Below are 737 nucleotides of genomic sequence, written 5' to 3'. Positions count from 1 at the left end.
ATTTTATTTTATTTTATTTTATTTTATTTTATTTTGTTTTGTTTTGTTTTGTTTTGTTTTGTTTTGTTTTGTTTTGTTTTGTTTTGTTTTGTTTTGTTTTGGTTTTTTTGTTTTGGTTTGTTTTGTTTTGGTTTGTTTTGTTTTGGTTTTTTTGTTTTTTTTTGTTTTGTTTTGTTTTGGTTTTTTTGTTTTGTTTTGTTTTGTTTTGTTTTGTTTTATTTTGTTTTGTTTTGTTTTGTTTTGTTTTGTTTTATTTTGTTTTGTTTTGTTTTGTTTTGTTTTGTTTTGTTTTTTTTTGTTTTTTTTTTGTTTGGGGTTTTTGGGGGTTTTGGCGGTTGTTTTGTTGTTTTTGTGTTTTTGGTTTTTTTTGTATTTTTATTTTTATTTATGTTTATGTTTATATTTTTATTTATATTTATATTTATATTTATATTTATATTTATATTTATATTTATATTTATATTTATATTTATATTATATTTATGTTTATATTTATATTTTATTCGATTAACTTATTGAATAACAAATAAACAAACAAATACATAAAAACAAATAAATAAATAAATAAAAAAATAGAAAATAATAAAAATAATTAAAAAAATAAAATTTCGAAAAAAACCCAAAAACCCCAAAAATTAAAAAAATAAAAAACTAAAAAAAAAGATAAATAAATAAATATTTAAATAAATATTTATATGGATGCAGGCATGTAGTATATATAAAAAAAAATAAATAAA

This window comes from Eimeria mitis, genomic scaffold, assembly GCF_000499745.2.
Source record: "Eimeria mitis Houghton genomic scaffold, Emh_scaff182, whole genome shotgun sequence".
NCBI classification, from domain to species: domain Eukaryota; phylum Apicomplexa; class Conoidasida; order Eucoccidiorida; family Eimeriidae; genus Eimeria; species Eimeria mitis.
The sequence above is the reverse complement of the archived record's forward strand: the minus strand, read 5'-3'. Positions refer to the sequence as shown.